This window comes from Orcinus orca, chromosome 7, assembly GCF_937001465.1.
Source record: "Orcinus orca chromosome 7, mOrcOrc1.1, whole genome shotgun sequence".
Taxonomy (NCBI): domain Eukaryota; kingdom Metazoa; phylum Chordata; class Mammalia; order Artiodactyla; family Delphinidae; genus Orcinus; species Orcinus orca.
In genome coordinates, this window is record NC_064565.1 from 64,847,264 (window position 1) to 64,862,644 (window position 15,381).

Here is a 15,381-nt window from a genome sequence, read left to right on the forward strand (position 1 = left end):
AGCATGGTAGAGAAGAAGGATAGAGGGTAGATCTGGAAGAGCAGACAGGGTATATCCCATACAGAAGCCAAAAACAGATAACAAAACAAAAAGAAAACAAAAGATTAATTTCACTATCTTCATTAATTGAAAACAAAAAGATTATTATAGGTGGCTAAAGCAATTCTCTTGAAGCTAGTAGCATTACCTTTGTTTATTAAAAAAGTAAAAGAAAAGTGTTGGGTCTCAGTCTTAGGCATTTTAACACAGAAAGCTGCTGGTACTAACCTTTTCTAGGTCTAATGTTAGCAGGCCCAGGGATTGCATTTCCCAGTCAGGATTGAGCTTCTTGAATGTAGTTTCCCTCTATATCTAGTACCTTATTTTTAAAACCTTGCCACTCCTTCCCCAGATCTAAAAATAATGTTCTAGTGTGAGGGATATTAGATGGGTCAGTTGTCAGCACCGGAACCAGACACTGTATCTTCTGGGAAGGACCCAGCAGAACATGCCCTTTCTACCAGCACCTTGGCCATGCTCCAGGGGTATTCCGTTCAGGCCTACCTCACATGCCCCTGCACATCAACAGGCCTGGCACTGGGGGCAGAGATTTCACCTGACTGTACCACATGATGCCCTCTCTGATGGACTTGCTTCCCTTCTGCCAGACATCTGGAAACTGTTCCAAATTCTGCAGCAATCCCGACCTCCTGCTGCAAAGGCTGCATATTCGGGAGACATTGTGGGTCAGAGGGTTGCCAGATAAAATACAAGATGCCCAGTTAAATTTGAATTTCAGATAAACAATGAATAATTTTTAGTATATCACGAATATTGCAAGGGACATCCTTATACTAAATTATAAAAAACATATTTTTTTATGTGAAATTCAGACTCAACTGGGTGCCCAATTTTTCTCCGCTAAATCTGGCAACCCTTATCACAAATAATCCTTCACTATGCTTCCCATCCTCTCCCCCAATTTCAAAATCCCTCCACTGGCATCAGGTTCACTAAAGTGTTAAGACAACCTGAGAGGGGTATTAATTACACAGGTCATAGTTAGGATTCACTTTTGAGGCCTTGGCCTCTGACTTTAACTCCCATTAACAGTGACAAGTTTTTCTGATCAGTAAATTTGTAAATGTTATTTCGGCACTAAGAGAGACATTTCAGTGGTGGTGGAGAACAAGTGTGGGGCATGAAAAAGTAGATCTCAGCAGGTGTGTGTAGGAATAGGGACGGGGGCAGGGGTGTCCAGGCATAGCTTAAGGGAATGCCCACAGGAAAGAGAATGTTGAAGTGAACGCGTACCATCTGACAATTTTGCCTGACTGGGATCCTTGCATTATTCCTTTCTTGCTTCCCCCTCTCCTTCTCATCTCATCCCCACACACTCATCCCCAGGTGCAGGGCATGAGCTAGAGGCTGCATCCCAGCAGAACAGAAAGCAGGAGGCCTGGTGAAGGAAACAGCTACCAAGCAACCAAGGGCTGGGGGCAAAATAGGCCAGGAGGAGAAGTAAAACCAAGAAATATTTAAAAATTAGATGCCTGACATTTAAGGAAAAAGTCCAAAGTTAGCCAAGAATAACTGCCTACTGCAGGATTCAAAACCTCTGAATGACAAAACTTCTGAAAGAGGAAGCGATGGTAGCACGGGGCACCCTGCTGACCCTTCTCCCTGCCTGACCACTTCTCCATTCCACCCTCCACGCAGCCACATGGAGCACAGACAAGACAGAGCGGCCCTCTCCTAGCAGGCTCTGTGAACTGCATGGCTGGGGCAGACCCAGTGGCCCTCTCTAGGAAGTCAATAAAGCAGACCACAGCCTTATTTTCTGAGACTGACTCAATCCACCCGGCTTTCCCAAATGCAGTTGGCCCAAGAGGCTAAGAGTTCAGTCAGCCATGAGGCAGACACAACCTTACCTCACATGGCTGCTTCCACGTGGCATCCAAGTTCACGCCTGGATACTGACCTTTCAGGGGAGCGAGCCGGGGTTAAACTGTGCCGTGTAAGTTTGTGTTGCTGTCATTTCTCCACCTGGGGTTTTTGAGCTGTACCAAGCAGCCGTGGGGCCTTTGCTGTCAGGGCTTGCACAAATCTGACTTGCCCAGAGAATCAGAAGAGTTTGGGGCTCCCAAGCAAGGAGAGTGGTCAACTCGTCCTGGTTTGTCCAGGACTTTCCCAGTTTGAGCACTGCAAGTCTCACACTCCAGGAAACCCTTCGGTCCCAGGTAAAATGTGGTCATTCCACAATCAAGACACCAAAGCTTTGGCACCTGTATATCAGTTTCTACGGCTGTAAAATGCTGGGATGGGCCAACACAGCTTCTAACATACCTGCTGCATCTAACAGTCTATGATTCACCCTCACGCTCCTGACCTTACCCGTCAGCTCCAAACCAAATTCACTTGATCCAAGCCCCGAGCTCACATAATCTGATGATAAACTAATCATCAGTGTGTTAACAGGGGAAGTTGAGAAGAGTTTAACAATGGTTCTAGGAGGAAGGCATGTGGTCACAGGTGAGTGGTTCCAGCGGTGGTAGTTCAGCTGGGGAGATGGGGTGTATGCCTCTGTGCCATCCTGAGAGGAAGATACATTTAGGCAGGCAGGTTGGGAGGCAGCCAGCCTGACAGAGCTGGTTTGATGGGCTGGTTTCAGCTTCACAGCAAAAACAATAGCCACAGGCAGGGCAGTCTTGTCTGGCTCCAGCCAACTTTCACACTATGACGTGAATAAAGTCAGTAGTTGAAACCTCAGACTGGAGAAGAAAGGAAGTCATCTACTGATAGCACTGTTTATTTATTTATTTATTTATTTTTTGCGGTACGCAGGCCTCTCACTGTTGTGGCCTCTCCCGTTGCGGAGCACAGGCTCCGGACGCGCAGGCTCAGCGGCCATGGCTCACGGGCCCAGCCGCTCCAAGGCATGTGGGATTTCCCCGGACCAGGGCACGAACCCGTGTCCCCTGCATCGGCAGGTGGACTCTCAACCACTGCGCCACCAGGGAAGCCCTGTTTATTTATTTTTGAATGCATTTGCTCAGAGCCCTAGGCTGCCATCTGAAATACAGATATGCAGCTACCATTTTGGGGGTAGGTAAGAGTTCAAACTCTGGAATCACAACCTACTAACTGGGCAAATATTAGGTTGAATCATACGAACTTGCTGATATTAGACTTTTCTGACCTGCAAAAACAGGAATTCTACATGGCTCAGGTTAATAACTTATCTCTTTTCCTTGGTTTCCTCATGTGTGAAATGCAGCTCGGCACCAACCTGGAGGGGACGCAGAGAGAAGACAGGGAGGTGCTCAGATAGCCCCTGGCTCACACCCCCGCTAAGTGATGTCCACTCTACCGCTGCCGCCGCCTCAGCCTCTGCCGCTATTGGTGAAGAAGAACTCGGGGTACATCAGCTGAACCCAGGGGGACCCAGACTGTTTCTGGGACATGTGACACTGACAAACCAAAGCAGATTAGTCATCTTAGCTGAATGTGGACCTTCATTCTAATTCCAGGGTTAGGAAAGAAGAATAAGGTTCATACCACAGATTTTTCAGGTCATTCTGAGAACTGAAGATTTTGCCTTTCCTCTCAGTCCAGAACAATCAGTTCCAATACCTGGCAAAGGGCTTTTATGATGGGGTTTTGCTGTAACAAAACTGGGCCCCACCTTTAGCCTTACATCTGTGTTTGTAGCAACCACACACACGCATCCATCTTATCAATTTAATTACATAGGCACACAAACACACACATTGGGAAGCACATGCAAAACAAAGGAGAGAGCCTCATCATTAACAGAGTACAAAAAAGTTACACTGGATTTCTTCTCTCAGTAACTAACAGGAAGCAATAAAGAGAGGAAACAAAACATTTTGCTGTGGTATTATCATCATAATTCAATAAAATTTATTAACTTAAGCAAATTCACTTGGCTTTTTATAGCTCCAGGAATCTAGGAAATAGCTTCCTTTACATATAATGAGGAAGTGCATCTTTAGGTCTCTTAATATGTTTCTTCCCTGTAACATTCCTGCGTTTTGTCTGTTCTCTTCGAGTTCATTCCCTTGATGCTAAAGCAATCTGTTCACACAAGAACAGGGAACACTACAATCCTTAGGTCAAAGGATAGCTGGGGGAGACTTTGGATTCCAAAGCCAGCGCTTCCCTACTCTGTAGACACCATAGTTATGATGTCACACATCTAAAAAAGAAAACAACCTTGGGCCTGGCTTGGTTTAAATTCTCTCTCAAGCAGGCCTCCTTTAAATGTGAGAAAGTTCAACTCTCAACATGTATTAACAAAAGGTGTTTACAACAGAACACCTGGTTGTGCCTTATAATGGCTTTGCTCTGTGAATTAATTCCTTTGTCCTTCCTGGTGACAAAGGTTGAGCTTTGGAACTTCTGGGTATGGCTAGGCAGGGCATTTTTGCTTGGCGTGGCTCTCTTAAATGGGTAGAAAAGGCTTGGTTGGGCACCTGGTATTTTGTGGCCAGTAATTATACAACAATTGTTACTGTGCATTACCTAAACTTCAGTTTTTGACCAGAGGCCAGTTGCACTCTAAAACAAACATCTTTTGAAAGCCTAGTGTGTTTTGAAATGATTCTAAAATCCACTTTGCAAATAGGATTTGGTACAAGTCAGATTTTTTTTTTTATATGATGCTTTGCTTTAAGGCAGCATTTCTTTGCCTGTCAGTTGGTCTGACTTCTGCAGCTCTTACAAGTGATCTTTCCACTTAAGTCGTCTTAATGCTTCCTTTTCCCATCATCACTATGGATGACATGTACAATGACATGTCCTCCTGGGAACAGATTACCTCTACGGTGCATGCTCATAACTGAGGTAGGGGAAGTGATAAACATTTAAACACACAGAGAAACAAATCCCCTTTTCCACATTTAGAAGACTAGGGAATCATCTATAGACAGGCTTTCCCAGCTGTGGGTTTTCCTCTGAGAAGACCAGGTCCTCAGTTCTTAAGTGAAAACTTGATCACCCAGATTGTCAGATCAATCCTTTGCGGGTGGAGCCATAGGGGACAAGGTGGAGGAGGGGGAAGTGTACATTTAAAGACCAATCAGGCAGAAAGGGGTCTAACCTGCTAGTTCCCAAATATAATAACTTCCATCAATGCCTCTTTCCCTCACTGTTAGTTGCAGGAAAATGACACAGAGACTTCACTCCACCAGGACCTGCTGAAGTTACATGTGATACACATGTGATTGAGAAATGGTTTGTTTCTTGGTATTCCCTGTCCCCACCTCCATGCCTTGGACAGCAGGCCCTTGTTTCATTGCCTCAAGGTAGGGGAATGATGTGACAGGATAAAAAGCAAAACAAGGACAAGAAACTTCTCTGAGTTGCGTTTTGTTTTATAAATGCCCTCAGAGGACTGGAGAGGATTTGGTGTATAGCCAAAGTTACTCGGAGGAAAAAGGTTTGGGGAGAGTGGGTTTTCCCTGGAAGATGGGGAAACACTTCCTCTCACTGGGGTGGGAGGAGAGATGGATGAAAAATGAGAGAGCAAAGGCCTGAGTGCCTCCTTCCCTCCTCCCCTCCCCTCCTTCCTCGGAAAGGCACAAGCCTGGAGAGAAGAATGGCTGTGGGGTGTGGGCCTATGAAGCTTCCCGGACCCTGGAGTGGCCCCAAAGTAGCAGGGAGCGGCTGGACACACATGGGCCGTGTGGGCAGGAAGGAGGCACACATGCATCACTATCAGCGGGGAGACTAGAAGGAACTGTAGTCATCTGGGTTGGTGCCTTCTCAAAGAGCTGACTTAAGGAGCACATGGATCCCCCAGTACCTTGGCACTAACCCCTGCACCCCCGCCATGTCCCACCCCAAACCCAGGCAAGCCCTCGAAGGCAGAGAGATATTAAAATGATGGGACTCATTGCTGACACCTTCCAAGAGAGAGCAGGGGCTTAAAAGATAAATTAGGTTGATTTATAGTAGAATAAAAATATATTTCTTGCACACTTGGATCTGTGCCTTAATCTAGTCTGAGCTTCTGGGGTAGACAGGGTGGTGTAGTGGAGAGACTGCCAACCTAAGAGAGAGCTCTGTCACAGTAGTGTGTGACTTTGGACAAGTCATGTGACTACTCTGGGTCTCGAGGTCCTCAATCATTTCCCCTATTAAATCCGTCCTGACAACTCACAGCGCTGTTGTGAGGAATGGGATGTTGCACGTGGATGTCACAGAATACAGTGCAAAGCAAGGAGGCAGCCTAAATGGTATCAAATGCAAAGCATAATTAGAAGAAAAATACTACATAATAACTCACCTTGGAGAAACTTGCAGGAAAGATTGGCGAGACACCCATCAATTTCGTTTTCTCTTCCTGGCACACAAATGACATTTCCTGGCTCCCTTGCAGTTAGGATGGGACCCTGTGATTGGGTTCTGCCAGTGGGATGTGGCAGAAGTAGTGGACGTAGCCACAGACTTTAACGTACTCCTTTCTCCCTTGGTGGCAACTGTTGAGGCCAAATGTTGAAGCATTTTTTGTTTGTTCGTTTTGTTTGTTTTTTAGGCCGCACCATGCAGCATGCGGGATCTTAGTTCTCCAACAAGGGATCAAACCCATGCTCCCTGCATTGGGAGCACGGAGTCTCAACCACGGGACCACCAGGGAATTCCCAAGCTGATGGCATTTTAAGATGAAAGGAGCCTGAATCCCAAAGTCACCACTTGAAGGAGTCACCCAGGAGAGCCCCCTACCTACACTGAATTGTGGTGTAAGATGTAAACTTTTATCATGTTAAGTCAATAATATTTGGGGGTTATGTGTTAATGCAGCCTATCTAGCCTCTCCTGACTGGCATAGTACTAGAATAATAGGATAATAATATAATGATTATTATATATATACACATATCACGTATAACATATATTATGAGATGTCTCAAGGCATGAAGAAGTGGCAAGTCTATATCTTTCCTTCCATATTATAAAGAACATAAAATTCAGGGCTTCCCTGGTGGCGCAGTGGTTGAGAGTCCACCTGCCGATGCAGGGGACATGGGTTTGTGCCCCGGTCCAGGAAGATCCCACATGCCGCGGAGCAGCTGGGCCTGTGAGCCATGGCCGCTGAGCCTGCACGTCCGGAGACTGTGCTCCGCAACGGGAGAGGCCACAACAGTGAGAGGCCCGCGTACCGCAAAAAAAAAAAAAAAAAAAAAAAGAACATAAAATTCAATCTGTGCTGTTCTTGGGCAAAGATGTCATAGGCACAAGTTACAATGACATCCCTGTCTATGGCTTGCTCAGAGGGAGCACATTCACCAATAGACCTGGGGGAAATCTCTCACCTGGAGTTGACAGACCCCAGGCCCTCTGCACCACCTCACCACAGCTGCTGAGATTTTACCTGCATGACTGCTGCCCGGTCTTAGCTGGGAGACAGCACCCCCTCCCTCCTCGGCTCATATTCTCCATGGACACTCAGCATTCGAACAGGGAGGACCCAGAAGATGCTCTTGGATCCAGGCAATGAGGAAACCCATTCTGTAGGGAGCACAGCTGTTACAAAACATCTCAAAGCAGTAGGTTTTGTTTGTTTGCTTATTGTCATCTCCATTCCCCAAACAGTTCCAACATACACACATTTGCTGCTTAACTCCTGCTCAAGTCACCAAAGCAGGTGGTACTATTGACTGTACTCAGAGACCAAAATTTCCCAGGAGGCTGTCCAACTGCAGACAGCAGGACAGTCATGCTTTCTCCAGAAACCACACTCTCTTTGTCCAGGACTGGCAAGAGAGCCCAGTTATCCTGGAAGGTCCTGGGCTTCAAATTTCCTCTGCCTCAGGTCCGGTCACCACACCCTCTCTGGATAAGGTTTTATTCTAATACCTTTGACCAGTGGGAATGATCTTTAGGGAGGGTTGGTTCCTTCATTCCTTAACAAAGACTACCCTCCTTTGGACCAGTTAGCTGTCTTTGATCCATAGCAGAGAATCCTGCCCAGTGGGCATGCATACTTGGGCCATTGGTCACACAGGGTGAATGAGGAACCATGAATACAATGGGAAATTTGTCAGCATAATAGAATGAAATCTCAATGCTGCTATCCTGCTGAAGCCAGGTAAGTGCAACTGTACCATCATCTTTGAATAAATGGTACTGACCTTCAGAAAAAGAAAGCATTAATATACTTTCTCTAGGTATTATTATTATTGTTATTATTACTGATGTGCTGAGAATTGGTAACCTGAAGGGTAAAAATACTTTAGCTGTTTTTCATTGTTGCTTTCTAAAATAAACGCTTTAAAAAAAACTAATATGCGCTTGTTGTGGTAAATTTTCTAAATACAGAAAGGTACACAAAATGTTTTAATAATGTCTATCAGCTTGTCTTGTGATACAGAGAGCTATGTACATGTCTATCTCCCTTCTACATTATATAGTTCTTGAGGGAAGAAATCATAGATAGCATTTCTTCATCTTTGTGTAGCCCAGGACACCAGTTTGTGGAATGAGTGTCATTCAATGAATTTGGGAAAGTTGGTGTTCTCACCTGCCTTTGTGGACCAGAGTCTCAACAGTTGAAAACAAAATTTAAAAAGATACCTGTAATAAAGACTACCTACACCCAGGTGGAGTGTTGCATGACCGTGGTCTCTGAAGTCAGACAGACATGGCCTGGAACCCATCTCCAATCTTAGCAGTGTGTCCCCCGGCAAGTTATTTCAATGCTCTGAGTCTTGTCTGATGAATTGCCCTCATTCCTGGACCCAAGCTTATGGAATGATCACTACTTGAAACATTAATCCCTGGAGGTGGCCCAATTTTAGCGCTTTAAATCCCACACCTTGGAAAATTCCTTAATCTCAGGCAACCAGGAAGGTTGGTCACCCTACGGAGAGGTAGGACAAATCACACACTGGCTCTTAAAGCTTTTGTGTAGAAGCAAAACACAACACTTCTGCTTATTTCAGTGACCCAAGCAAGTCACACGGCCACAGAGAACTCCAAGGGGTTGGGGAAGTGCCATCCTACTATATTCCCGGGAGGAAACCTGGAAATATTTGATTGCCACCTGCTTCACCCTTCCCACTCCCATCGGGGTTTATAGTCCCCTTAGGGTGACATTCAGCTCTAGCACCTGATTTTAGCACGCTTATTGTAAATGGATTTTTATTCCCCACACTCCACTCCAAGAACGGCATTGGTAGTAAGTTGGGCTGTGGATGCCAAAGACAGAATCAGCTTCTCCTTCAGTGACATCCATTCATTCATTTGATTAGTGGATTCACTGACTAGACAAAACGCTGATTGAACCCCTCTTTTGTTGGAGATGTGATATGATGTGATCTTCAGTACAAAATATTTAAGTACAAGAAATGGTGAGCTGGTAAAATTAGGTTTTTACTGTGCCATTTACAGATCTCATTTCCCCCATTAAATTATTTTGTGGATAATTTGATATTTTCTCTCCTGCCTCTTCTCAGTGTTCACTAAAGACTGAATTTGTAGGCTTAAAGTGAGTAACACTCGGGCTTCCCTGGTGGCGCAGTGGTTGAGAGTCCGCCTGCCAATGCAGGGGACACGGGTTCGTGCCCCGGTCTGGGAAGATCCCACATGCCGCGGAGCGGCTGGGCCCGTGAGCCATGGCCGCTGAGCCTGTGCGTCCAGAGCCTGTGCTCCGCAGCGGAAGAGGCCACAACAGTGAGAGGCCCGCGTACCAAAAAAAAAAAAAAAAAAGTAAGTAACACTACTAAAGGGCTCAAAGTAATAAGTTCATACCTGCTCAGCCAAAGAGCATTGCCCACCCATGGCTCTGCCTCCTGCGTTAGGTGCAGGGTTTGGGGAAGGGGACAGGACTTAAAATTGGGAAGTTGTGATGCCCCTACATATTTATTAGTCTCCGCAGCTTGATTTTATGCTCTAACTGTGCCATTAGCCATTCCCAGATGCAGGGGACTGCTTCCAAAGTTCTAGGTCACAGTGGTTTCAATCACCTGGGGAGCATTGAAAAACTCATGCCCAGGCTACATCCCAAACCAATTAGATCAGAATCTCTGGGGTGAGGTAAGACTCAGGCATTGGTATTTTTAATGTTTCCCAGGTGAGTCCATTGGCCTAGGACTGTGGTTCTAAATATGAAACATATATCGGAATCAGCTGGAGGGCTTGTTAAACCATATCCACTGGGTCACGCCCACAGAATTTGTGATTCAGTAGGCCTGGGGTGTAGCCTGAGAATTTGCATTTCTAACAAGTTCCCAGATGATAATTATGCTGCCATTTGGAGACCACATTTTGAGAACCACTGTTCTAAGAGACCTTCAGCATCCTTAACAACTGAATGGAATGGGCATGGGCTAGTGGCAGGGAGGCCTATTCTAGATGTTTATTACCTCTGGAGAATCCGCTCAGGTTGCACTCCCAACTCAGGTCTGCTTGCGAGCAATCTCTATAAGAAAGAGGTGAAATAAAATGGCCTTGTAGATAGTTATGAGGTTTAAGTGAGATAAGGCATACCAAGCCCTTAGTGCAAAAGTGGCCACAAAGTAAGCACTCAAACGATGCTAGCATGCAATGCTAAACCATTTTTCCCCAGAAACCCAGGAGTGAACAGGAACATCGGAGAAGGGGCTGAAACCTCCATACCTCCCACGAGTCTTTCTTCTTTTCTTGCCCGTTCTCTTTTAAAATAATTTTTGAAAAGGAAATAAACATTTATGATTTAAAATACATAATCGTACAAAAGGATGAGAAGTAATTTTGCCTCCCCCAGAAGATCTCTAATCCTCCAATTCTGCCCACAGAGATAAGCACTAGTTCCAGTTTCTTACATATGCCTCCGGACGCCAGGCTCAGCGGCCGTGGCTCACGGACCCAGCCGCTCCGCGGCATGTGGGATCTTCCCAGACCGGGGCACGAACCCGTGTTCCCCGCATCAGCAGGCGGACTCTCAACCACTGCGCCACCAGGGAAGCCCTAGGGGCATTTTTTTTTTTAGCTAAAACTACAAGTAAGTATGTGTGTGTGTCCACCTCTTTTTTAAAAGTATTAATGATAGAGGGCCTCCCTGGTGGCACAATGGTTAAGAATCTGCCTGCCAATACAGGGTACACAGGTTCGAGCCCTGGGCTGGAAAGATCCCACATGCCGCGGAGCAACTAAGTCCGTGCGCCACAACTACTGCACCTGCGCTCTAGAGCCAGTGAGCCACAACTACTGAAGCCCACATGCCACAACTACTGAAGCCCATGCGCCTAGAGCCCATGCTTCGCAACAAGAGAAGCCACTGCAATGAGAAGCCTGTGCACTGCAACGAAGAGTAGCCCCCACTCGCCACAACTAGAGAAAGCCCACGTGCCGCAACGAAGACCCAACGCAGACAAAAATAAATAAATAAAATTATTAAAAAAAGTATTAATGATAGCGTGTTATATACATTCCTTTTGCAATTCTTTTTTTTGTGTGTGTGTGGTACGCGGGCCTCTCACTGTTGTGGCCTCTCCCGTTGCGGAGCACAGGCTCCGGACGCGCAGGCTCAGCGGCCATGGCTCACGGACCCAGCCGCTCCGCGGTATGTGGGATCCTCCCGGACCGGGGCACGAACCCGTGTCCCCTGCATCGGCAGGCGGACTCTCAACCACTGCGCCACCAGGGAAGCCCTGCAATTTTTAAAAATATTTATTTGGCTGCATTGGGTCTTCGTTGCACCATGTGGGATCTTGGTTGCAGCACGGTGGCTCTCTAGTTGTGGCGCAGGGCTCTAGAGTGTACGGGCTTAGTTGCCCCACAGCATGTGGGATCTTAGTTCCGACCAGGGATTGAACCCACATCCCCTGCATTGGAAGGCAGATTCTTAACCACTGGACCACCAGGGAAGTCTCTGCAATCTTTTTTTAATGTACATACTTGTGCAAGCTTTTTTTTTTCACTTAGGACTACATCTTGGGGATAGTTTCATATTAATGCATATAAATCTACATTATTCTTTTTCATGAGTCTGCATCATCCCACTGCAACTATGTAGCGTAAATTACTTAAACAGTCTTCTATAAATGGATGTTTAGCTGTTTTCCTGTTTGTTTGTTTTTGCCATTATAAGCATTCAAACAGCCAGTCAAACAGACCTATCAGGTAAATTCATTAAGGTGAAATTGTCGCATCAAGATTACGTCCAATTTCCCTTTGGATCCAAACTGCCAAACTCCCTGGGAACTTCCAAGGGGTGGTATAGTAGCAAATGTTCTGCTGCCAGGCTGCAAGCGTTCAGCCACTGGTTCAGCCACTTACTAGTTGTATAACCTGGGGCAAATGACTCTGCATCCCTGTGCCTCAGTTTCCTCATTCACAAAGTGATGAGAGTAACAGTTCTTTCCTCACAGGGCTGTTATGAGGACTAAATGAGAGAAGAGCTGTGAAACAGTACAACAACTGACAAAGCAAGTCCTTGGTAACTCCGACTCCAAACAGAAAAGGTCAGAACAAGATGAGTAGAATCCATGAGACAACGGTGGGTAACCCAGATTATCCCATCTTGGGTGGGCCTCTGCTTCCATGAGGCACCAATAGTTCCCAATGACCCCATATCTGGGGTTCAAGTAGGCTACACTGATAGGGCTTGTGTTAGAGGGCGTGACATGCCTAAGGGGTCAGGCAATTTCACAAGGACCATTGTGACTTCCCTGAGGATCAGGCCCCTGCCTTTGCTTTGGGTCCTGTCACAGCAACTAATACAACTAAGTGCGGGGTTCCAGCACTACAGCTTCCAAGGGAGTGATGTGCCAAGAGTGAGATTTAATGCTGACGACAGGTGTAGGAGGCTTACTTGGGGAAACCAATACTGCAAGAAGTGAAGCGACTTGCCCAAGATTACACAAAAGGAATGATGAAGGTGGAATTAGCAATTAGCATAGTAGAAAGCATTGTCTTTCAATGGTGCAAAACAGTCTCCAGCTCTCTCTCTCTCTCTCATTTAAGGCATGGTGTTGGCCATGTAAAGAAATGATGGTGGTGATAACGATGATGCCTATGACAACAGCAGTTAACTAACGTGGATTGAACACTATGGGCCAGGTGCTGTGCTAAGCATTTTATATGGATTATTTTACTTAATTCACTCAACCCTCCGGTTGAGTGTTCACTAGGTGCCAGGTGCTCTTCTAAGCACTTTATACGTTCAGATTCATTTCATTGTCACAACAATCTCATGAGGTAGGTACTAATACTATCTCATTTTACAGATGATGAGCTGTAGAAAGGTTAGCTAACTTCCAAAACGCTAGTGAACAGTGGATTTGCAGTTCTGACCCAGATATTCTGGCTGTTTTTTGTTTGTTTTTTAAAACTTCTGACGCAGGAGGTTGTATTAATCACACTCCTTAGTCTGTAGTACCCTCTCCTTATCAGTCTCTGCAATGCCCCCCTCTTCTTTTATCAATCAGTCATCTCACTTTATTTGGGTCTCCCCCCACCCTCCTCCTTTGGCCTACAAGCAACCATTCTACTGTACTTAATGTGTACCTTGCTGTTTGTGTGAGTTGCAAAATCTGTGTTGTAACACAGGTCGTGTTATGTTGTGTGCAGTTTCTTATTCACTGTTCCAAGGGCAGCAAAAGCCTGTGTCATCATTATGTAAGACCGCTGCTGCTAAAGGCTGCCCCCAAATGCTTGAACTACCATACTAGAAAAGTTAACTCACACACTGCCCTCTCTGCTGATGAGCATGAGCCAGAAAGTGAGTCTGAGAGCATGGAAATCATGTCGTCTTGGTTCCATTTTCAACGAACACATTAGGGTTACTACAGTTACAATACATCTGGAAAGGTCAGCAGGATGAAAGGATAAACTAGAGATGAGTGAACGTCCAAAGGTTGGTTGGGAGTCTGGCCCCTCTTACTTCCAACAGCTCCCCTAACCCCAGGTCACCCCAAATAACAACAAACCATATAAATATGATGGGCTTGCCATAAAACATGGCTTAGGGCAAATCCCCTAGCCTCCCACTTGCAAACAGATTATCACCCCAAGTCTCTGCAGAGGGCTGGGTCCATCTATGCTGGAGCTTTAGGAGAGCACCCAACTCACATATCCAAGTCAATTCCTGATGGAAAAAAATATTCTAAACCTAGAGGTGTAATTAAATGTGTATAAACCAATACAGTCACCTCAAACTCAGACTCATTTGCGGCGAAAAGCACTTCCACTGTTCTCTAGTGTTCAAAAATTCCACCTGCATCTCTACGACACTGACCAGCCCCCATTTCTCTCCTCCTCCCCCTACCTACACTACTTTCTTTCTTGCTATCAGGACTTTTATTGGTTGAATTGTATCCTCCCCAAAAGGAATGTGGAAGTCCTAACCCTTAGTACCTCAGAATGTGTCCTTATCCATAAATAGGGTCATTGCAGATGTAATCAGTTAAGATAAGGTCATTAATCCAACATGACTGGTGTCCTTATAAGAAGAAGGCCATGTGAAGGCACAGAGATACATGGAGAATGCTATGTGACAATGGAGACAGAGACTGGAGAGATGCATCTACAAGCCAGGGAACACCTAGGAATGCCAGTCATCACCAGAAGCTTGGAAAGAGGCATGAAACAGATTCTTCTACACAGTCCTCAGAAGGAACCAACCTTGCAAACACCCTGATTTTGGACTTCTAACCTCCAGAACTGGAGGAGTATAAATTTCTTTTGTTTTAAACCACCCAGTTTGTGGTACTTTGTTATGGAACCCCTATAAAACCAAGACTGGACAGCCCTTTCTAAGCCTGAGATCCATAGGGAGACATTCTAGCAAGGCTTTGACCAGCACCCCTGGTTCCATCACCCCTGCCCTCCCTAGGCAGCCAATACTGATGATCCCTACTCTGGATAGGACACACTGTCTAATTTCTCTGCTCCTGTCCACAGGCTATCAGGTGATAGTGAAATCTGATGAATTGGTTATGATGCAGAATCATTGTCACCCTTTCCCCAATATGAGTGTACCCCAAGGACTCACCCTTGGTCATCTTTTGCCACTCTTTCTACTCTCCCTTGGTAATTTAATCCAGTCTTCTGTTTCTCCATCTACTGGTATAACTTTGCAGGTCATCTGAAAATCTTTCCAGTCCTGAGCTTTTCTCCCAAGGCCCACATTTCTAGCTGCCTCCTGGACATCACTGCCCAATTGTCTCACTACATTAAATTCCCTGCGTCAACAAATGAACACACTGAGTTTCTCCTCCCAAACTTGCTAGGCCCTTACTTTTATCTGCCTACTCACCCAAGCCAGAGAGCCCCTCCTTGCCTTCCATATGCAACACCCATCAAATTCAGTAAACTCTAACCACCCCAATATCTCATATCTGTTCTTTCTCAGTTCTCACCACCACCTTTACCTTGTTACTCTCACCATACAACTGG

The 15,381-nt window shown here is 45.8% G+C and overlaps 1 protein-coding gene and 1 pseudogene across 1 annotated transcript in view; both read right to left on the minus strand.

Annotated features, from left to right (window-relative positions):
* NFE2L2 (NFE2 like bZIP transcription factor 2) overlaps positions 1-15,381 on the minus strand; it is a 73,127-nt gene that overhangs the window by 49,447 nt on the left and 8,299 nt on the right. The gene's annotated exons all lie outside the window — the stretch shown is intronic.
* On the minus strand, positions 2,797-5,943 carry LOC117200490 (putative uncharacterized protein FLJ44553; annotated as a pseudogene).